The following is a 25003-nucleotide window of genomic DNA, read 5'->3' on the forward strand; positions in this document are numbered from 1 at the left end:
TATATACATATACATATACATTTGCTGTCTACAGAATTCTTCGGTATTATAATTTCATTTCAATGCTTCTCAAATTCATCCATTTTCCTCTGTATACTTGTTACCTTTTCATTCTGCACAGTAAACTTATTTTCCTTTTTTCTTTTCCAAAAGTTTTCAGCATGGGAATAGAATTTTAAAGCAACAACTCCGGTAATGTAATTTTGTAAAGAAGTTTAATCAATGAATATTTTCCTGACCTGGTTGAAACCTTTTCCTGGTTTCAAGATGATTCAGTGGCCCTAGATCTTAGAAGGCAGTAACAATGAATAAAATACTATGATCGTCATTAGTATTGCAAATATCTCATCTCTCTCCTTTCAGGCACATGGGGACATTTCAATTCCTGGTTCCTCTCTCGTTTGTTGACCAGAGCCATGTGACCAATTTTGTTCAAGAAGTCATGAGGGAAAACACATATAACTTTTGAGTCAAGCATTTTGTTGCCTTACTCTCAGGCTTTACTTTCCTTGTGCTGCAGAATCTGGTCGTGGTCTGGATGGTGAAGGGTCCATCACCTTGATCCTGAAATGAGAATGTGGATGATGCAGAACAAAGCCACCTGCTGACCCACAGTGGACATGTAAAACAAGAGGAACACAACGTGGTTCTTTCAGGCCACTGAGATTTTGGGGTTGTATGTTACAACACAACATAGCCCAGCCATACTAATACAGATGTTGTGACTGATAAAAATGCTGTATGGGTATCTCCTTTAAAGCAGAACTGTGAGACACATGTATTCTGTCATCATTACAAAAGTACACTTACAAAGTGGGTTAGATAGGCTCTAATACCTGTCCTCACTTTCTGCTTCCTCTATGTTAATACCCAGGATATATTCCTACTTACCCCAGTTTTCCCCATATCCTCCAATCTAAAACGTTATCTCTTTTTCTGTCAAATATATTCCATATAGAAACACATCACAGCCTATATTTAGTACATAGACAAACTAAATTAGTTTTGAAAATATCTGTCAAACCCAATAAACTTTGTAAAGCAGTTCATGAGATAACTGTGTTTGATCTTTGCATAACTGTAGTTTTGCTTAGTAGTACTAAGTCATCCAGAAAGAAAACCAAACAGCTAATAAAAGCTACTGTCTCATTCTAAAACTATAGAGTAATTTGTTTATTTAAAATACTTTATAATGTTTTCCATTTCTCAGTTACAAAAACAGAGTATCATGGTGAGAAAACAGTATTTAATACTAGTTGTGAATCTCAATGAAAACATTGAAAATGCCTAATTTATTTAGTTAATGTATTTGAGCAATATTGTACAATTATTTCTAGTTACTTGAGTTCAGAAGTACACAGTCTACATATATAAATTATATAAATATATATTATATTAATTATATACCTACATATATTGGTATTTATCCATTACACAGGATATGCATCATTGTTGTCATTATAATTATCAAGAAATTATGTATAAAATACACAACTAATGAGAACATACTGTGTAGCACAGGGAACTCTACTTAATGCACTGTGGTGACCTAAAAGGGAAGGAAATCCAAAAAAGAGGGGATATATGTATATGTACAGCTGACTCATTTTGCTGTACAGTAGAAACTAACATAACATTGTAAAACAACTATACTCCAATAAAAATGAATTTTAAAAAATAAATTAAAAAGTATGATTCATTCCAGAAACCACTTAGGTTCATGTGAATAGCTGTCAGTAAACTAAGAGTCCACTTTTACTTTCTGCATTTAAACTCCTCTTCCTTTGTATAGAAGAATCCATGAATTTCTTATAAAATTGCTTACAAGAAAAATATCCTGTACTGCCTGCATGCTTTTTCTTAGAAGCAGGAAGAGAATTTATCACCTAGCTCAGACAGTAGATGTGAGTCAGTGTCTTGCAGACTACAGGGTCTGTGTTGGGGCAAAACCATGAAGAACACAAAACTTGGCTTTGATGTGTGCCTACTGCCTGGTTTGGTTTCCTACCTCTATGAAGCATCCCTTTACCCCTCCCCACATTTACTTTCAGGCTGCATGCTGTCCAACCAAGTCATAGCCCACTTGTCCTGTGATATATTTGCTGTGATGCTCCAGATTGGCAGATTACTCACGACACTGCAGAGGTGGACTTTTTTTTTTTTTTTTGAATACTGAATCACAGAGTTCTGCACTTTCAAATGCTCCACAAGCAAATCTTATGTAAGAATAGACAGATTTGGAATAAAACCTTCAAAAGTAGCAGCAACAATGAGAAGAAGAAGAAGGGGGTGGGGAGGAGAGGAGGAGAAGAAGAAGAAAGAGAAGAAGGAAAAGAAGAAGGAGAAAATAACTCTCAAGTGTGGAGATTTTACTACTCCGCTGGCCAGAGAATAAGATATTTTGGTATGTTTAAATATATTTAAATATATTTTGAAAATATTTTGTGGTCTTTTAAATATCACCTAGAAGTTGCTCACCTAGCCCTCTGTGAGACTGCACCAACCATACACAAGTGCTCTATGAGTATCAGTATTTGTACTAGTGTTAGTGATATTTATTCCAGAGACAAGGAGAGTTTGCCTTACCCACTCAACCACATTCTCACATTCCATACAAAAGTGATTCTTAAACTTATCTTCACAAGTATTACCTGGGAATCTTGTTCAACATGCAGAGTCAAGCCCCAAGGTCCAAAAACTTGGATTCAGAGGGCTGGTGTGCAGACAAGAAATTTGGTGATTATCCCTTTTCTTTGAGGAAGAATGGATCTGGGAAGTATAGGATGTCATATTTCTCTCTGTTGTTATTTTGGCATCCTGGAGGATCTATAATATGTGAAATAGGATAAATAGCCTCGATGCATTGGGAGAATGAAAACCATATAATTGGGTGTCAAAGAGATCTGAATGTAAAACCCAGCTCAGCCACATTCTTATGGTGGGAACTTAGGTGATTTATTTCACCTTCTGAGACAGTTTCCTCATTTATAAAATAATTTTTTTAAAAAAGCCAAACAAAACAAAACCATCTTGTAGATTTGTTGTAATAATTATAGAAAATAGTCAGAGAGACAATAACAATGCCAGCTCATGGTAGGCATTTTTAAAGTTTATTTAAATGCCTGCCCATTTCTCTTGTTACTTTAAGGCTTTCCATTTTAAACCTACAGTGTTGGCTTAATTCTGATAAAACTTGCTTTCCACTTAATTCTTTTCTGAAGCAGTTCTGGAAAGATTAAAGTTGGCATTTTTCCTTGCTGCATGCAATTTTGACTGTCCAGTCAATTAGCAGCCAGACTCAAGAGTGCATAAATTGGGCTTCCCTGGTGGCGCAGTGGTTGAGAGTCCGCCTGCCAGTGCAGGGGGCGTGGGTTCGTGCCCCGGTCCGGGAGGATCCCACATGCCACGGAGCGGCTCGGCCCGTGGGCCATGGCCGCTGGGCCTGCGCGTCTGGGGCCTGTGCTCCGCAATGGGAGAGGCCGCAGCGGTGAGGGGCCCGCGTACCGCAAAAAAAAAAAAAGAAAAAAAAGAGTGCATAAATTGCTCACAGTTATGTGTTGGGTTTTCTAACCCCAAAGGTTGACTATAACTCTTCTTTCAAAATGCAACAAGAATTCTTTATGTGATGAGGTACCAGTGCTCTGGGTTTTTTTCCAATGAGTGGAACCGTGATTTCCCTTCATGAATGAAACATTTTACAAAGTTATGTTCTGCTTTCAGGGTGTTGTTGGAAAATAAACTATTTAAATTTTCTTTGGAGTCAGGCCCCTGACGGGTGAAGGAAGGCTAGTAATCGTGGATATATAGGATAGTGCTTGGCTCAAGGAGATAATTGAAGTGGGAAAAGCAAGCTTTTCAGCTCCAGCTCATGAATTCTAACATACACAAGGTCAGCGGTGGTCAAAGATGTGAGAGACTTTATACATTCTTTTCTGGTTTCTGTTAGATGGAGGGTTTATGTCAGAAAAGCATCTCCAGAAATGACAGCCTCAGCACAATAGACACAATTTAATTGATATGGAAGAACAGCCATCACTTCATCATTACAGGCTGCCAGCCACAATCAGGGGGAAGACAATTCCATATAAATCTCTCTGCCTTCCCAGGGACATATACCATGGAATGACCAGAGAGGCACTTGATAAAAGGGAGCAAGTGTGTGTGATCCAGCAAGTGGACAGTGAAGGCTGTCCACTTAATGAAGACATCACTTAGATAATTAACTCTCAGTGTTAAATCTTAGATAATGAACACTTAATATTAAATCATCCAACCGTGGGTCAACAGTTGTCCAGGATTTGAAGATACTTAGGTACAATTTCTTCTTCCCTCCATTCCCACCACTGTTAGGCACTTTTCTAGTCTTTTCTACCTAATTTTCTAAGAAAAGAAAATTGCTATCTAATTTCTCTTATAATGTTCTCCCCACAAATTTGGAGGACTTGTGTAATTTTGGCATTCCTATGATTATTGATCCTAGACAACAATACCCTTGATGACAATATATCAGATAGAGCTCTTCTCCAATTGGAAATATTTTAATGTTAAATATTTTAGTGTTATTTTAGTGTTAATATTTTAGTGTTAATAAGTGGTTATTATTTCATGGAAAAGACATTAAAGACCCACAGGCCTGGATTTGAATCTCTACTCAATATTGTGTCTAATATATGTAGAAACTTATGCAAACTACTCAACTTTTCCATACCTATACTTTCTTCACTTGTCAAATGGTCATAATAATGCCAATCCTACAGGGCCATTGTAAGAATTTGTAGTATCTTAAAAGACATATTTCATAAAAGATACCCAGTAAATGTCAGTTTCTTTTCTTCCATTAGTATTGATAAATGTAGAAATTACAAACATATTTTTGCAGCTTTATCACGTATGGATCTATTTAAATATGTAAGACATTGCACCAGTGGCTCTGAGATTTCCTTCTTTGTAGGGATTGCAAGCCTGTCCCAAAAGAGCAGTTTCTATCAGGTGAAGGAAAATGTCTTCTCGTTGGAGAACCACAGAATAGAGAGATTGAATGAAGCACAGTTAAAAACCATGGGAAAGCAGTTTGCTGGGTTAGTCAAGACTGACATTTTGTGAATGATAGACAAAATTATAACCAGCTCTTATATTTCACAGTATATACATGTGCCATATTGGTCATTTTCTCAATAATCAAGTACATAAAAGGAACAAATTCAAATAATGATCAGTTAATTCTCTAGACAGAGTCAGGAATAAATACCTCAGGGTTGTGGGTATCTTGTAGATACCATGCTGGTATATGGTACCATGGTACCCTGTCACGTGGCCTTAGTGAACCATTTAAATTATCTGTGACTAACATGTAGGTTAAATAAAGAATATTTTAAATCTTTTCTAGCTATAAATCTATCTGAATATTTGCTATTGTTGATGGGAAATATACAATTAATTACAATTTTGCAACTTGCTCTATCATATTTCTTTTGCTGTGGTTGACTTAAAATTAATTTATTTCATACTCTAAGCAGAAATTTACTCAAGCAGAGGTATTACAGTCAAATTGTCTTATGTTGCATTAGTTACCTTGCTACTAACGTTGTCTAACGATTTTCAGTTTCAAAAATGCATACTACCAATAATGACAGTACTAGAAGAACACAGCTTGGTGTACCGATGCCAGGTTGATTTTAGAGCACAGTCAATAAGATTAGTGATCAACTGACAAGTAAGCCCAATAAATTTTGACAAGAAACTCATTAAGAATAAATACATTCCCCCATATTTATTCTATTCTGACTATAAATATGTTTTTAAAGAATATAGAACACTTTCCTTGGCAACATCCTTGACATTCTAGCTACTAGTTTATAAATCATATAGGAATTTGACAGTTACAATACTAAAGTGTCTGTGTAGCACGTAGAAATGGACCATCCAAATCAACCTTGAAACTAAAGAAAGATAATAGTTATATGAAATAGCATTATTTTTACTTACTGGAACTTTTTTCCAGTGTATAGGAAACTTCCAGAATCAATCAGGAGAGAAACAGAACATGTTCTCATTCAGTGACTTAGATATATTTTTCCTTTCCTTTGTGTTACATTGTTTAAGCATTTAAATTAATTGAACACAACTTATTAATTTTAAAGAATGAATATACGTTAGCCAATAGCATTCTTTAAATCAACATGTATTAAGCCTCTATATGTAAAAGAGTCTATATTAAGCTCTAAGTATATTCTAATATAAATTAGACACAATTCCTTGACCTGAAGGAATTTTGTATCCTTATTGATGAACACATACACTGTTAATGGATTTTTAGGTTTACATTATATGGCAGATTCACCATCCATTGTCCACACATTGCCCATACTCAAGTACACAAATACTTCTTAAAAATATCTCTCTAGAGTGGGGTAGAAGAGACAGTGCTACCCCAAGACCAAGAGATGCTATGACTGTGATAAACTAGTTGTATAATCTCATTCTTGGTTGCCATTGATTTGTCTAAGTTAACCCCTGCTTCTGTTCTAATAAAATATAAGAGAATATTTGCTGAGGAAACATGTTCCTGTTAAGTCAGAAACTATGGAGAGTCTGAGATTTTGCCTACTTTCAAGTTAAAAACTTACCTTGCCCCATTTTGATATACATTTCCTGACAGAAAAATGCAAGACCTCTGGGTCAGAGAAATATTTCATTTAATACTCATGTCAAAATGAAGCAGCCAGAGAAATACCTTGCACCAGTTCCCCACATCCCAGGTCCCACAGGGCAATACCATGAGGACCAGATGTTTACATGTATATGTGGTTGGTTGCACCACAAGAGAGGAACTCCAAAATTTGAAACTTGAAATTTACATAAGGTAGGCAATGTGCCAATGCTCCAATCAGGAAGTAGAGAGAGAGAAGGCTTATCTTTACTGTGGAATGTGAACAGATTCTGTCTGGGAAGATAGGGGAAGGTCTCTAGGTTAATACCTTGGAATACAAACAAATGTGTCCAGATGAGAAGGAGAAGGAAGATGGCCTCTGTGAGTCTCTAGTGTTCAAGGCCTTTGCTAGTCAAACATGCCCTTTGTTCAGAAGGCCCAGATATTGCAAACCTGAAATATTTATGGAGATTTGTCTCTCAACACCTTCCCAACTTGCATAAAAAAACAAAGCCTTCCAAAATGAAGGTCTCTTCTTTTCTATCTTTTTTCTGTGTGGCAATTACACATAATCCCTGGAGATGCAGACACCATTGGTGACCATGAGGTAACAAGCATGTTGGCAAAAGTCAACACACTAGGAATGACAGAAGAGAAATATAAAAACAGTTTGAACACTTCATTGCATTGCTAAGCAGTTGAATTAATGTGAGGTACCGTCTGCCTCTGTATTTAATGTTACTTGAGTAAAACAAACTCTTATTTGTTTAAAGTATGTTATTGATAATTTCAGTTTCCTATTACTTGCAGCTGCATGCACTTCTACATAATGTGCAGCTTGTGAAGAGATTCATGAATGAACAACCACCTCCTCTACCCTGAGTAAACCTATGGTAAAGCATAAGGAAATTCTGACTATAGTACATTTATGGAACACGTGTGATTCACATGAATTCTGTCATTCAATCCTTACAACCCTTGAAGGTATATAATTTCCCTGGTTTCACAACTGAGGCAATTTCAACTTAGCAAGAGTAGGTAATGGGACTTGGAGGAAGAGAAAACATGTAAACATGTGAAGTCCGTGTTTTTACCCACTCTACTATGTGCAAGCATCTCCTGCCTCTGTCACAATTTACAGAAGATGTGAGTGCATCCTTCCCAAGCAGAAACCCATTCTCCAGGCTTTGTCATAACACCCCTCACTCTTAAAAAATACCTTTCTCTTTGGTATTGCCTCTACACTTACTTCTCTTCTGAGTAGCATTTTAGTTACTTTGATTCACTTAGCCCTTTTGAATATTTATCACCTCCAGGTAACATGTACAAAAAATACAGTCATCTTGAGGTAATGCCATAACCCAGAGGAGTTTACCATTGGTTGGAATATCAAGCTGTGGTGGATAGATACTTTGGGTGCATCTAAATTCACAGGACACGGGCAGTCATTCTTTGACTTTGCACAGAGAAATCTATTGGTTCTTATGCACTGAGTGGAGCATTGAATAACCAAAAGGGTCAACTTGTCTCTAAGTAATTTGATTTCCTAGAGGAAAAAAATCTTATTACAACAAGAACCTAATCTCTATATTGTATGAAAGCTTTCCAAATCCCACTGGACCAATGGCTCATAGATTATAAATATTTCTCAATGTAACAGAATGTCACTGAAACAAGAGAATTAATCCCTCCAAGTTACACATTGGTTAAACCAATAGAGAAGAAGATGAGGTGGATGCTGGGAATATCTTAGTTTGCTGAAATATATGTTGATTGAGGGGACACAAATGAGTAACAGAGTCAGATACCAGTGATGTTACCTGATAGCTGTCCTGGTTATCCAGCCAAATGCCATGAATCAGTTGTGTCTGGCACATTCAACTAGAACAGTGTTTGTTTTAAGGACCCTTGACACTTGTTTGTTTTGTTTTATTTTTAATTTCCATTATGAACCAATGGTTTTATAAAATGCAATAAATATGAAGTAATAACAAATTAAAATTTAAAAAAATAAGACTGTAAATCCCAAATTTTTAATACTAGTGTTAGTAGACAAATATCAATAAATGTAGAACAAATATACCATAGAGAAAAAAAATAATTTAAATACCATTAGCCTTGTTTATTTAAAGTGTGCATAAAGACAATTAATAGATAAAAAATGCTGTTACACATAACTTTTTTTTGTTCTACAACCATAATTAATCAGAAGTCATAAATGAAGTACTAATTTCCCTCAATTAAATACACGCACACATATATATACATATATACTTTGAATGAACACTATGTATATCAATATTTCATGTGACAAATAAACTTGCTTATTGCCTTTAGCCTAAGTATTCTAAGTTAGATTGACAACAAAGCTATTTTTGTGATAATGTTTATAAGCTCCATTTTTTGTTTCAATTTTAAAAAAAAACTCATTCTAGAGAATTCAATCTCACAGAGGCATATTGATGGGATCTAGAAAAAGATTTTTAAAGCAATTTCAGTAAGCCCAAGATATTCATATTTAACTCTCGTATAACATAAAGCAAGTGATTCTATGTTTTAAAAACTTGTTTTTATTTCTGTATCAGCAGCCATTTACAGTAATTTATTCTGAAAAGTTTTGGTTAAACTTAAATTATCTTTTAATGAAAAAAATGGAATCTGGTTTTCATATACTTGTTAGCTACAGTTGATAAACTCATCTGAAAATATCACACACAGTAATGAGCTCCTACTGTATGCAACCCTACAGAGTTTGTGCTATAAGCATCCTACAAGGAAAAAGCTACAACACCTGAAATTGTCTATGTTTGTTCAAGGAATGAATTCACTGATCATATGTTAGATAGTAATATCAAATTCCTATAAAAGTTTCTAAACTCTTTTGTTAAGGCTTCTATTTATATTTTCAGGAGACCACTGCCCGCTCCACATCCACACTGAGAAGCACTGATCTAGAGAGGTGCAATGGTCTAGCCCGAACTGACATTTCACAGAAGTGCATAATATTTAGGCTATTACATACAGCAAAAATAGTCTGTATTTTCTGCAATCAGCACCTAATTTTCCATGAGAAATGTCTCTCCTTTCTTCTTACTTCAATTCCACCTTATCTCTGTCTTACCCCAATTTAAACCATTTATTTTATTTGTACTAGTATCTTAAAAGCTAAACTTTTAATAAGGGACCATGCATTTCAGCAGGAGAATGGGAGATTAGATCTAAAGAAATCATTCTTATTTACAGACCATGAAGTGACAGCAGACAAGATAGTTGTGATGGAGACCAGCCATTCTCTCCAACTATGTAAAACTATCTTGGCTTTGATGGTTGCTGCCAGGGAATGGTCCTTTACAGTCACCCTGGTGAAGATTTAGTTTTCTAGATGCAAGATAAGAAAACTACTTTTTCATGGTTGTTTCTTTTTCTTAGACTATTATTCTCCCTTCCATTAATGTTGTCCTAAATGCTCTAGGTGAGATGTGAGACTACCTATTGCAGAATTTGAGACCTTTACATCTGTGACCTTTAATACAAGCTGGCTAATTGAATTGGCTGGAAGCTCCACTAAACTGGCTGTGCAAAATGAGTAGGATCTTTTTTTATTTCTTTACCTTCAAAGTAATGGAATAACACGGCCCACATCACCACAAGGTTTATAACACCCATGTCTTGCTCTTTTAACTACTAACAGTAGCTCTGAGCTACTCATAGCTTAACTCAAGGCAAATAGATGTACAACTCTTTGATTTTGGTACAATATTTATTTTGTTGTATATTTAACTCTTTGAAATAAATATTCAACCATTGCAGTGCTGGAGTACAATGTTGAGGGTCCTGGCAGATGGAAAAAGCCATATTGTCATGCACAACATTGAGACAAAGCCAAATACTCTGGCAAAGATTTGGTGTCTCCATGACCTCACACTGACAAACACAGAGTTTAACCCTTTGGAATCTTTTGTCTGACTATTGTTTTATGTGAAGTGGTGCGGGCTGAAGGTGATATAATTAATCCTAATTAGCCTTGGTTTCAGAAATTAATCCCATTGAAAAGGAAGTTAAGCCAGGTTTATAGTCTCTCATAATTATTCCTTCCGGATTCCTTACATTCTGCAGCAGCTCTGTAAGCCCCACATTTTTTCTCCTTATTTCCTGTGTTGCAAAAGTGTTCCCATAGTGTTTAAAAGTTAGTCTCATTATTTGACAGAACAAACATTGCTAAAGCTAGCAAGTTCTATGGCTCATGAGGAACCAGAGTGTTTTATTTCTTTTGTTCCAAGGTTAAAAATGCACTGTGAAGTAGATATTTGCATTTATTTTCAAAAACACAATCCTGGAATAAATTACTGCATACCTGTGAAGTACAGATGGGACTCCTGGCTTCAAAAGTCTCTTAGAACCCTTCTCTGGAAGCAAATAAATTGTACTTATTTTACATACTATTATTTCACACAGTGAACGTGTGATACAAAGGTTGAATGAAAATACAGAGGTATTATAGTTTAATCTTTCTATATTTATTGTGTATATAATTTTAATCTTCATAAGAACAGTTGCTAACTGTATCAACTGTTTTTTTACCCCCTTCTTCCCCCAATAACTGATCAACTGTGGGAAAAATTGGAAAATATGTAAGAGACAAAGGTATGTTTTCCTTATAATGCAAAGAGTTCATAAATCAAGCAGGAAAAAAACAGATATTTTCCCTGGCAAACATTTTCTCCCACCTCAGAGAAAAATGGGCTAAGGAAGTAAAAAGGCTATTCACATTAGAAATCAGTTAGTCATGTGAAAAACATTCAACCTTCTAATAATCAAAGAATGCACATTCACAAGAAATGGATGTCACTTTTAATTTTTGGATAAGCACATTCTAAAAAGAACAAATCCACTCTCATGAGTGCATAGGAACTATATACTGTGAACACCACTAGGGAGAGATAGTTTCCCATAGGTAATGTGTCTATGTATAAAAATTATAGCCAGAAATTCTACTTCAAATACTTTTTCCTAAGCAAATCATAGGATAAGTGAACGAAGATGTTTGCACAATATTATTGCATGGTTTATAATAGTGAAAAATCCAATACAACTTAAGTGCTATCAGTGAGTAACTGGTTGAATAAAAGTTGGAAAGTTCATGAAATGGAACTGTAGGCAGTCATCAAAAATAAGCATGTGGACCTATATTTAGCTGTATGAAAGATGTCCACAAAATATTCATATCAAAAGAGTAGAGTTCAAAGAAATAAAATAAACAATATGTTATTTTATGTCTGTACATAGAAAAACTCTATTTTACACCAAAATTTTAATAACCGTTATTTTGAGGTAGATTATGGGTAATATCCTTCTACCTATTTGTACAGTTCTGCACTATCTGAATCTTTTGCAATGATCATTATAACCAGAAAAAAGAAAAACCAATTGTGAAGAAGGAGAGAATGAGAAGAATGAGGAGAAGAAAAGGGAGGAACTGTGAAAGGGAGGGAAAGCCATTTTCTGGGAGTTTTACCCTTGCTTCAGTTGCTTTTTTGTCTTCTGAGACTATGTTGTAAAAACATTCTTCTCTTTCAGTTTTCTACTTTCCTTGTAATCCAACTGGAGAGGCTGTTAAACCATGTATATTTAAACCAAAATCTTGTAATTTAGGGAAAAAATGATAAATCCATCCATGATATTGATTTTGCCTAAAGAGAAAATGCAGTTCGATGGGATTACCAGCCACACAAAACACCTGTAAATCAAAATATGCCAGAATATTTATTATCTCAAACTGTCTGCTATTCTACTTTAGCAAAACCTTTCCTAATGGGAAGGTTAAGATGGACATAGAGGCCACTTACTTCTTCTTCTAGATACCATATGTAATGCTTTTCTGTGTCCCTTGAAGAATTGTTTTCATTTGGTTGAGATTAAGTGTAATGCCTTCAGCTAAAAGTTAGTGACCTTTTTCATTCATTCATTCAACAAATATTTATTGAAACCTCTCCTGTGCCAGGTACTGTTCTGGAAAATTGGGACCTATCAGTGTCCAGCTTTCCTGGAACTTGCTTTCTATCCTTCTAAGAAACAACCATATAAACATAGCTAGTGGTGAGGCTATCTGCTACTTTATTCAGTATCCCATAGAGAAGTTTCTTTAAGACATGAGAACTGGAAAAGTAGTTGAGGAATTCATGTATACTTTACTCATAAGCAAATAAAGTTGTTTGTTTATTTGTTTGGGTTACCAGGAAGCTTAGTCTATTGTTAGCTCAACTTGAGGAATTGCATGAGATTTTACATCCATCCTATTCTAATAGAAGATTTTCCTCCTTTTAGAACTCCTTATCTTCCTATTTCCTCTGTATTTTCACTGGCCTTGCTTTATAAAAATTTGAGTTGTTTCACTGTATTCTAATGTATTTGTGAACTGCTTCAAATCTGAAATACCTTGTGGGAACAAGGAACAAGATAACACCATAAGGAAACAGATAAATCCAGAATGTGGTACATTTTCCAAGACAACTGACTGTCTCTTCAAAAAGACAACATTAAGAAAAACTAAAACGTGGAAGGGACTATTCTAGTTTGACAAATGAGGTGAAAAACATAATAATCAAATGCAATAAGTGAGCCTTGATTGGATCCTGGCTCAAAAAAACGTATCTGCTATAAAAGATGATTTTTCAGGAAAGCTGAGCAAATTTGAATATGGTATGGGTAATAGATATTAGCAAGATTGTTAATTTTCTCAAGACCTGATAATAGCACTATGATTATGAAAGAGAATGTTCTTATTTTTAGAGGTGCATACTGCAACATGTTTGGGTGGTGTGTTTTGTCTACAACTTTGGGATGATTCTGCAAAAAAAAAATGTTTTACAAACATTTATATACAGATAAAGCATATATGGAAAAATATTAATTGTTGAATTGCTGAGTCTGGGTATTAGGTAGTATTGTTGAATTAGAGTGAATACTGTAATATTCTTTCACATATTCTGTATATTTGGAAATTTTTATAATAAAAATTTGGAAAAAATTTTTTAAATTAAAAAATAAATTAGTACACTATTATAATACTTGTATTCATTCTGACCAATTTGATGTCAGCTGACAAACAAAATCTTTGGAAAAAATCAGTACATTGAAGTGTATTACTATTAAAGATAATAAATTTGCATTTGAGCTATTTTTCAGTAATTCCATAAATCCTATATGCGTTTGAGCTATTTTTCAGTAATTCCATATATCCTATAATTTACTTTTTTTTTTTTTTTTTTTTTTTTTTTGCAGTACAAGGGCCTCTCACTGTTGTGGCCTCTCCCGTTGCGGAGCACAGGCTCTGGACGCACAGGCTCAGCGGCCATGGCTCACGGGTCCAGCCGCTCCGCAGCATGTGGGATCTTCCTGGACCGGGGCACGAGCCCGTGTTCCCTGCATCGGCAGGTGGACTTTCAACCACTGCGTTACCAGGGAAGCCCTGTAATTTACATATTTTAATTCATGTTAATATAATATACAATCTTCAAATAAATAGTGCCATCAATTTGAAATTTCCCATTGTGTCTTGGATACTGCCAACCCAGGAGCCTTACATATAGTAGATATTATTTGGCCAGTAGTAATTAGCTCACACTTCATGTCCTACATATCCTAAGCCAGTAAATATTCCAGAGTGTACAATAGCATTTTGGTTGATTCTTTTTTATTTATTTTCACTTTCTTTTACATCAAACATATTTTTTAAAAAGTATCCACAAGTTGTAAAGAAAAGGTAGCCACCATGAAGTATTTTAAGATTCACCCAAGGATAATTGACTTGCTAAGGGACTATTTCTTTGTGTGACTTGCTATCTACTAGTGATTAAAGTATTATATATATGAAGTTAGTTATTAAATTGTAGGTTTTTTCATTAAAAATGCAAATGTTATCTCTGAACAAAAAAGAAAACTACTAAGGTTATGTTTTTATTGTCTTTGGGGATGTTAACCTATAAATTGTAGGAATGTCCTATAGAATAACAACATTGACACTCCTTTTCCTTTTTAAATGCCCGTGCATACACAGCTCCTCAAGTATTCTTTGAACCAGCTTTGAACATTCTTGTTAACTCTCTCATTTATGAATAAAATAATTTTGGACACATTCATTTTCTACTTCTATAAGAGTCATGTTCACTTTTTAACTTTCGAAAATTAAAATTTGACTCATGATTTGAACAACAAAAAATACTTTTAGAGAAAAAAAAAACTAATTCCTTAGCCACCAGCCAGAGAAGGTGATTTGAAACTAGCTTTTTCAAAGAGAAAGTGTTTAAGATTCCAAGGCAGTGATAAAATCTCAGAAGGCCATCCAAAATTTCTAGAATTTAAATGCAATAGTCCATGGCTGGGTGTTATCTAATGTAAGGGGCTGAGAAGTTCCATCATTTCTATAACCATAAAAATATTTTTTGATGAATTCTTGGTATTTGACAAATAATATCATATATCTGCCTGTGCTAGAGAGGTTTAACTTTCAAATCATAATGCCAGTATTTTATAATGGATACCTCTTATGCTTCTTTTCCTTTAGCAAATTTTCTGAAAGAATTTTAGCCTCACAAATAGATCCTGTATATCAATCTAGGCCATGGCAGAGTCAGACAGGTAATAGTGGTAGGTAATAGAATAAAGAAGGTAATAATCTGAGATAGGTAATACCATGGAGCCAGTGGACATTGTGTCACACATAAGTCACCTCTACTGTGTATATTATTAAATCTTCCCTTTGATGGGACCAGCCACACACATACTCAGGCTCTCAGTCAATCTACACCAAAACAACCTTTGTAAAAACAAACAGGACCTCATCTGAGTATCATATTGATTTAAATCAGTATTTTGTCAGTTCTCCGGACCATTTTTAGAACTTGCTTAATGTGTTGAAATGAAATGTTTGTTCTTCTCATTAAATGCAGTTGGGAATAAATAAGTCATCTGTGAAAGTTTCAGAAGTTCAGGTATTTCCAAAGTTGATAATCACACACTCTGCCTATGTACCCTATTTCTCATCTTTTATCCCATCCCAACCTGCTTTTCCCTAGAAGGTAATTTTGAGATTTATTTTGAGGTCTGTACCTAATTCCATATTTATAAAAAATTAATTATGGTCCTTCACGCTTGACTGCTAATAAACTTTTTTGTACTGAGGCTGCCAAATAATCATTTCCTTATCAATTTCATTCTAAAATAAATCACATGTATTATTACAAGGTTGTTGGGATATCTTAAGTCCATATGAGATGAGGTGGATTTGGGAATCGGGACTTTCCATGACTTTCTGCTTCCCACTTGCCTACAATGATTTTTAAACTAATTCTTAGGGCTCTCTCTATTTACCATATTCAATAGCCACCATTTCATTAAACCATTCATTGGATACATGAGGATGGGCATAAAATAGATGTCTTGTTTTTCTATTTTCCATGCACTTTTTCTGTGAGAAATTCTTCCAATTAAAAAATGTTAGGTAAGGGAAAATATTCTGGGATGTAAAATTATAAAGGATCGATTGATGTATAAAAAAACAAAAGCAATAATCAGTGACTCTGAGATTGTTGGACAAAACATTATCATCTTCATCTGCCTAATAGTGAATCTGGGGCTTTATTCAACTTCACACATTTTGGGAGTAATGTCACTCCACTTCATTTTAGGAATCAGGAATCCAGATGTGTGAGTATGTAAGATTCTTCAGTTAATGTTTTTCAAATCGCCTCTCTCAGGGAATTATTGTCAAATAAAAGACATTACAGACACAGTAGCATGGGTTAGTGTGTTGTAACTTCCTTATTTAATTCAATAAGATAAAAAGTACACAAAGGGCTTCCCTGGTGGCGCAGTGGTTGAGAGTCCGCCTGCCGGTGCAGGGGACACGGGTTCGTGCCCCGATCCCGGAGGATCCCACGTGCCGCGGAGCGGCTGGGCCCGCGAGCCATGGCCGCGGAGCCTGTGTGTCCGGAGCCTGTGCTCCGCAACGGGAGAGGCCACAGCAGTGAGAGGCCCGCGTACAGCAAAAAAAAAAAAAAAAAAAAAAAAAAGTTTAAAAAAAGTACACAAAATAACTGCAGTTTTACTTAAAAGCTGTACAGACTCTAAACTTTAGACATTAGAGAATATGACTTATTCATGAAAAATTCAGCATACAAAATGATAGCGTTATTATTGAATTTTTTAAAAAAACAATGAAAGAATTTCATATAAGTTTTATTTAGAATAAAAAATGTCCTTTGAGCATTTGAAATATGCTTAGTTTTGCAGTGATCTAGCTCAAATAAAAAGAGATTTATTCTTTGGCAACATCTTTTCTAGAGGTCCTTTAGCCCATAAAAAAAATGTTGTAATATTGTACTGGTTTCATTTCCTTAATGAATGACAAATTCCTCCATCTACCCAATTAGAAAGCATCTTTTCTTTTCCCGGAAAGAACTCAAAAAATGAAATAGCTTTTTCATTGGCTTCTCCCATAATATGACATCCCAAATATCCCAGAGAGAAATGCGAGCTATTTAAGCAATCCTGTCATGTTTGAAAAATGAGCCTTTGCCTTAGTAACTCAAAGAAAGGGAAGGATTTGTCACCTACCGATGCTCTTTTATCTTCGTGTTTCTGTGTCATTTATCTTCTTGCTTGTCAACAGCTTTTTCTTTTTCTTTTTTTTTTTTTTTTTTTTTTTGCAGTACGCAGGGCTCTCACTGTTGTGGCCTCTCCCGTTGCAGAGCACAGGCTCCGGACGCACAGGCTTAGCGGCCATGGCTCACGGGTCCAGCCGCTCAGTGGCATGTGGTATCTTCCCGGACCGGGGCATGAACCCGTGTCCCCTGCATCAGCAGGCAGACTCTCAACCACCTCGCCACCAGGGAAGCCCTCAACAGCTTTTTAAAATAGAGTCCTTTTAATTATCAAATGACAATTACGGTTTGAGTGTGGAGATGTTGAAATTCTTTTACTACAAATGAGTTGAACTTTGCCTGAAAGATCCATATTAGTTATATTTTGTATAGGCAAAAGTATGCATGTGACTTTTGCACATTAAGTGTGGTCAGAAGCAAGTTCCTAAGTAAGGGATAGTAATTTTTCTACTTACGTATTCCAGATCAAGCGTGTATTGAGAGTTATGCTAATGAAAAGACTAATGATCAACAAGGAACTAAACTATTAAATTGACTTTTTGGTTAATGAACAATATCTTTCAGTAAATGACTAATTTAGGCCATTGAGACACCTGAAGCCTTGGAAAAATAAAAGCCATTGTGCAAAGCCCAGCTCCACCAACTGTTGACTCTATGGTTTGGGGCATGTTGCACACTTAAGCAATCATTTTCTGTCCCTTGTACTGAATGCCACGTGGGATTCTTTGGCTAATTGTCACCACATAATAATCACATGACTGTATGTGAGACCATGGTCTCCAAGAAGGGAGGCCTAATGGTCTCTTCTAGGGAAAATGTAGAATTTGAGAGCTCAAAGGCCCTTACAAGTGAAGTGAAGGCCCCCATGACTGATTCTTCTCACTTGATTCTCTGTCCTCCACCATCCATTCCCTCACACATATGCCTAGAGCCTCCATCCTCACAGCACCCTGAATCATTTATTCCTGGTACTTACTAAAACTTCAAAACATTTATGTGTGCTAATTATTTGATAAATATTTGTTCTTCTTGTCTGCAGGGTTATAAGCCACTTAAGAACATAGATCACACCTTTTTGTTTATTATCATATCTTAAATACCTACCAGAGGGCTGGACACATTATAAGAATTCAATAGTACTTTTTGAGTGAGTAAGCAACTGAATGAATTACTGAATAAAAGTCAATGGCCTTTACTCAGACTGTGTGATATGAAGATACTTAATGCTCATCAATATTTAATGTTCTCATAAATCACAATTCTAACCCATTTCTCATCCTACATCTCGACATTTCTTGTTTGCTTACTTTTCTCTCTGAAAATAGATATTTGCCAAAGATCTGCCTTCCTCTTTATTTTACTGTCTGTCTACCCATTTCCTTTCTGTGATATCATTCATGTCTAGAGCTTCAACTATCTCCTCTTGCTGACGATTAATGAATATTTATCTGCAGTTGAACCTCCTAGCCTAAACTGAGTTTTGGTTTATTTATTTGTACTGTGATGCATTTGGACTGGATTAGGTCCATGATATCTTTCTCCTCTAAAATCATCTCTCAAATTCAACATATCTAACATGGATTCCTTCTTAAAATAACTGTCACTTAATTTCCCTTTGCTCTCACTAGCAATGCTGTTCTCCGTTTCCTACCACAACTAAATCTGAGGCTCTCCTTTGACCTTATTTCTATTACTGAAGCAGCCTCCTAATTTTTCTTCTTACTTCCAGTATGCACATCTCAACTTTCAATGATAGCCTGTTTAACCTTTAAAAAAATAAAAGAAGAAAAAACCTGTGAGTGTATTATTTTCTTGCTGAAAACATTTTACCTGCTCCAAATTTCTTGCCAACTTTACAAACACCACAGCATGGTATTCCAAATCAGCCAAAATGTGGTTTCAATCTATCTTTCTGGTCTTATCTTTTCCCTCTTATATGTATTTATCATATACTTTAGCTAATTTGTTCGGAATCATTTGTTGAACACAAGCTCTCTTCTTCACTATAATGGTTTTGTCATAATCATACCTCTTTCTAGAAAGCCATTCTCTATCCACTTGTTCATGTAGCTCTATGGTTTAAGGACATGCTTTAATTTGTCCTCTTTGAAACTTTCCTTGGTAAATCCTTTCAATCAATCAAAAATCCATCTCTACCTCCTCTAGAAAATTTTGTTTAACTCTCGAATACCTATTTCATGTATGTATAATATATCCTTGTTAATACCTAACACCTGACACTAAATTCTGTGCTCTCATGAGAAGGAACTGCATGTCTGAATAATTTTGAAATCCCTGGCTCAGGGATCACACAGTAGATCAATCACATAATAGACAGTCAATAGACAGTGACTGATAAAATACATGAATGATAAATAAATGTGACTATGTGTAAGAAGAGAAGGTTCTAATTCTTATTAAAAAATTATTGGACTGAGCAACCCCAAATTTTCTTTCTAATTAGTTAAGTAATTTTGGGGAAGTCAAAGTAAATTAAATCAATTAAATAATCTTTAAAATTCAGTTCATAGTGAAATTTCTTTGAACACCTGTCAACCACTTTTAGTAAGCACTAATGACTCATAACCATTAACAGAGACAAAGTTATCAATAAGTTCTAAAGAGACTGACCTCAGTTGTCTTTGATTAATGAGTCAAATAAGTAAAAATATCCAAATCATTTCTTCTCTGTTGGATAACTTTTATATCCTCCTAGACCAAGGGACTTTCTAAGTGAGTAGATATCTTCACCTCACACATCAGAGAAGACTCAGCTCTCTAAAAAATCATACTCTAAATACCTGCAAGAATGAGTTGTTCAAGATTTACTAAGTTTGCTTGGCTCTTTTCAAGGTAGATGCTTGACCATGTAAAAAAACTATAATCTTAGAGCTGTTGGCCAAATCTCCTTTTCCTTGGTTTGGTCTCTTCTGATAGTCCCTTATGAATCAGTGCTACATAGCTGCCCTGATATACAGATTACAATGCTCTATTTCTCATGGTTTACCAGTCTCCCAAAGTATGGGTAAGTGCCAAACCCAGTTTATTATGATTTTACAACATCAAACCACAACCATAGTAAACTCAGTGTAAAATTACCTAGCAAAATATAACCCATAATTATATGTACATATATTTTAATGCAATATATCTTTTTCAAACTCTAAAAGTTCTTGACTATAACACTAACACATGGACTTACCTGGATTTCAACATCTTTCCCCAAGCTTACAAGCTGAAGGAATATCTAGAAACAGATACCTACTGTGGAAGTATAATATCTTTTCTTTACCTATGTTGTTTTCAACCTAGACATTATATCTTTCTGGTGGGACTCCCAGAATTTGGTCTATTTTCAGACAGATAGAACTTTCTTGAACTTTACCATCTCTGACATTGAAATTCAGCAAAATATCCCAGAATACTAAAACTACTCAAATTGCAAAGTACAAAATTGAACTAAATTTTAAGCAGTTATCTATAACTCCCCATATTGCTAATATAAAATAAATAAGTCCAAAATTATAGAATGTGCCAATCTTTTTAAAGATTATCTTAAAGACCCTATAGATAATCTTACATATTTATTCATGACTATACTACAGAAACTCAGGGTATGGTGGTTCTCTGGAGAATGTGGTTATACTTCCAGAAAATTTTGAAAGGAAAAAAAAAGAGGTTTATAATTTACAAAAAAAAACAAAAATTGTTAATAAAATATTATCTGAAACTTTAAAATATGGCTAAAATTGATGTTTCTTCAATATTACACTGATGCCTTGTCAAACAGGCCCAAGTACTATCTAATTATCTAGTGTAACACTGGTTGACTTACTGACTACCATCAATCATGTCAAGACTACATAAAGTTAGACTTGTAGAAGATTAATAAGTTATAAATGGTTTTGGCTGCTAGAGATGCAAATTATTGTCATCTGATAGTAAAGATAACAATAAAGGTTATAATTGTATTGCTCTTCAGGGTATTGACAGATTCAGATCTTATCTAGCAATCTTATTCAAGCATTATTTATTCTAGTGACTATAAAGAATCTGTCTATCAATTTTTCCTCTAAATTGACTTTCCAATCCTGCTGGTTTCTTCATTAATAAATTAAATAACAGTCTAACACACATTTTCTATATACTGGAATGCAAATTATATTGTTAGTTTTTGAAATTTATACTTTAATACAGTTACTACAAAAAGTTCTCTAAAATTTAGACAATTCCAATGGGGCAAACAAGTCACATTGGAGCACTGAGTCCACCTGATCACACATTCCCTGTACACACTCCTGCCATTATTAGCCTACTATGAAAATAATTATAGGACCCTAAAGAGATTCCCATCAGCTAGGCATGCTTTTGCAGGAACAGATTGTATTATCTTTGTAGCTAAGTTGTTTCTTCTCCTAAATTAATATAAGAATCAGTGAATTTTATTTGAAATGCGTAGAAAGTGTGAATATTCCATCCAACAGACACACTGTTATCAGGTGATAAGAAGGAGAACCACGGTAGTTTATGAGATGATCGAGGTTGTACCTGGGATCTTCTAAGATATGTATTTAAGCTCTGGAGAAACAAATGAGAGATTCTGCACTGGTTTTAAAGTTATAATCTATTAAAGTGACATTTTAATGCTATAAAGATATGCATAGTCTTTGTTAACTAGCTAAGATAATTAGAACTACATTAGTGATGCCACTAATGACTAATCACAACCCACACAGTGGATAAATGAAAACTGATGATTGGAAAAGTTTATAAATTTGAGTGAACATAGTTTTTTATGATAAGCCTTTTTGTCTTTTTTTGTGATTATTTCCTTTGTTTTTTTTCCTCTTCCACTTGCTTTTCTTTTCCATTCTAACTGACATACAATTGACATAAAATTGTAAGATGTTTTCAGTGTACCTCATGATCATTTACGTCTACATTGTGAAAAGATTCCCGCCATCTAATTAATTAACATATCCATCACCTCACATATTTATCTTTTTGTGTAGAGTAGGGAACATTTAAGTTCTACTCTCTTTGAAAGTTTCAGTTATATATAACACACTGTCATCAACTATAGTCACCATGTTTTACATTATATCCTCAACCTTTTTCATCTTATAGCTGAAAATTTGTAGGCTTTTACCAACCTCTCTCTATTTCTCCCACCCCAAAGACCCTGGTAGTCACTTTTCTACACCCTGTTGACTTTTTTTCCCTTTGGTTCAACATATAAGTGATATTGTGCAGTATTTGTCTTTCTCCGTCTGGTTTATCTGACTTAGTATAATACTCTCAAGTTCCATTCGTGTGGTCGAAAATGACAGGCTTTCCTTCTTTCTTATGGCTGAATAATACTTCATTGTACATACATACTACATTTTCTTTAACCATTCATCTGTTGATGGACACAGGTTTCTTCCATATCTTGGCTATTGTAAATAATGGTGCAATGAACATTGGAGTGCATATATCAATTCAAATTAGTGCTTTTATTTTATTCGGGTAAATACTCAGAAGTAAGATTGCTGGATCGTATAGCAGTTCTATTTTTAATTTTTTTGAGGACCCACCACACTGTTTTCCATAGTAATTATACCAATTTACATTCCTTCTAGCAGTGAACAAAGCCTCCTTTTCTCCACATCCTCACTAACACTTGTCATTTGTTGTCTTTTTGATGAGAGCCATTCTAATAGATGTGAGGTATCTCGTAGTTTTGATTTACATTTCTCTGACAATTAGTGATGTTAAGCACCTTTCCATGTACTTGTTTTTCATTTGTATGTCTTCTTTGGAAAAATGTCTATTCAGGTCTTCTGCCCACTTTTCAATCTGTTTTGTTGTTGTTGTTGTTGTTGGATTTTTTTATTGAGTTGTACGATCTCTTTATATATTTTGGATATGAGCCCCTTATAAGACATACATTTGCAACTATCAGAATAGAGAGCCCAGAAATAAACCCACACACATATGGTCAATTAATCTACAACAAAAGAGACAAAACTATACAAGGAAAAGACAGTCTCCTCATAAGTGATCCCTGGGAAACTGGACAACTATATGTAAAAGAATGAAATTAGAACTATCATGTCCTCTGCCAAATTTTTTAAATCAGATTGTTTGAGTTTCTTTGCTTTTGAGATGTATGAGTTATTCATATATTTGGAATAGTAATCCCTTATCAGATATATGATTTGCAAATATTTTCCCCCCTTTTCCTGTATGTTTCCTTTCTATTTTGTTGATGTTTTACTTTGCTGTGCAGAAGTTTTTAGTTTAATGTAGTCTCACTTGGTTATTTTTTCATTTGTTGCCTTGGCTTTTGGTGTCAAATCCAAAAAGTCTTTGCCGAGATCTATGACAAGGAGCTTACCCGCTATGTTTTTCTTCTCAGAGTTTTATGGTTTCAGGTTTATGGTTCAAGTCTTTAATTAATTTTGAGTTGATTTTTGTATATGGTGTAAGATAGGGGTCTAGTTTCATTCTTTTGCATGTAGCTGTCCAGCTTTCCCAACACCATGTATTCAGTTCTATATTCTTGGCTCCAATAAACCTTTTCAAAATGTAGGGGTTTTTTAATAACAAATGTATTTTAGCCTCAAGGTTAATAATTTTTATTATTAATAATAATAATCTTTGTAACAATTAAAACAGATATTTTGCTACGATAAAGAAATTTCTTTGTCTTGCTTGGTAAACAGTCAGGAAGAGAACTCAAAATTATGATGACAAGATATGCAACAAGTAGATATATACATTTAATTTAAATTTTATAAGACATAAAATGGAGAGTTACTGAGTCTATTTGATATAATAAAATGACTAACTAAAGGCTTTATTTCTCAGAGCAATGTGTCAACAATCTCCTATTTCTTTAAGATTATTTATTAACAAATATTAGGCTAGCTGGAAATGACAGACTCCGCTTCAACTAAATTTCTATACAAGCAAAATTAAACAATGTTGGCAAATAATTTTTTTGATCCTAAACTCAAATGCATAAAATATTTACTATGAATTCTTTTGTTTTTTTTCTTTTCTTGAAGAACATACTTTTTAAAACATTTTTATTTTATACTGGATATAGTTGATTAACAATACTGTGTTACTTCCAGATGTACAGCAAACTGATTCAGTTATACATAAACAGAATACCAAGCTTACATATAGGTTTGCTTTTTTTACATGTCTAAATAGAATATCATTTGAAGACAACTTGTGTGAAGAAATCCATACCCTTTCTTGCCTAAAAATTTCTTGCATAAAAATCTGAGCTCTGATTCTTCTGTCCCTTTCATAATGCTGCCTATTTCTTTTATGTATAAGGCCTCTACCAACTTCAGAAAAATGTAGATGAATCATTCAGAGAAATAGAGAAGAATGCGAATCAAGTCCAACAGCACTGAAGAATTTACTGGAATAATAAGTCGAACAAGGAAGAGAGAGTTAAAACTTAGCATATGGAAATGAGGAAATCTGTATTATTAGGCAATGTGAAATCTCATTTAGAAAAAATTAATTTGTTATTTTATAGTTGAGTAAAGACTAAAGGAAGGTTTACCCTTGCATTATGCTTGGGAAAATCAACTCAGCTAGGAAAAGGATAGAAAGAACAAGACTGGAAAACATTCAAGAGAAAAATCTTTTTCAAGCACATCAATAACATTCACCTTTTCTTACAATAAAT

Source organism: Mesoplodon densirostris, chromosome 3 (genome assembly GCF_025265405.1).
Source record: "Mesoplodon densirostris isolate mMesDen1 chromosome 3, mMesDen1 primary haplotype, whole genome shotgun sequence".
Classification (NCBI taxonomy): domain Eukaryota; kingdom Metazoa; phylum Chordata; class Mammalia; order Artiodactyla; family Ziphiidae; genus Mesoplodon; species Mesoplodon densirostris.